Genomic DNA, 578 nt, shown 5'->3' with positions numbered 1-578 from the left:
GCTGCTTGCTTTATTTTCTTTCAACCAGCTTATCTTTTTTTACAATAATCTTAAATTTTAAGAAAAATTGATCATCTCATACCTACAGTTTCTACTATTATTATTATTTACATATTGCATTAGTATGGTATATTGGTTGCAATTAATGAACAGCACCTAAACATCACAGTTTATATTAGGTTGCACTCTATGCTTTGTAAATTTCTATGGTCCTAACAAATGCATACCGAGTCATGCACCCAGTATTAGTGCATTGTGCATTATAATTTTATCTTCCACTCCCCCAAACCTCCTCTTCACATGCTTGCCCCTCTACCACCCCAAAGCATTAAACCCTTTAACTGTCTATAGTTTTGTATTTTCCAAAATATTATATAGTTGGAATCATACAACTGCTTGCCTGATCAGACTGGATTATTTCATTTAGCAATATATATTTAGGGCTTTTCTATGCTTCCAAGGCTTTATAGTTCATTTATTTTTATTACTGAAAAATATTCCATTTTATACAGGTGACAGTTTATCTATTCCTGTAGGTTGCTTCATGTTTTGGCATAAAGTTGCTGTGAACATTCTCG

This window comes from Lepus europaeus, chromosome 6, assembly GCF_033115175.1.
Source record: "Lepus europaeus isolate LE1 chromosome 6, mLepTim1.pri, whole genome shotgun sequence".
NCBI lineage: Eukaryota > Metazoa > Chordata > Mammalia > Lagomorpha > Leporidae > Lepus > Lepus europaeus.
This window is presented reverse-complemented; position numbering follows the sequence as displayed.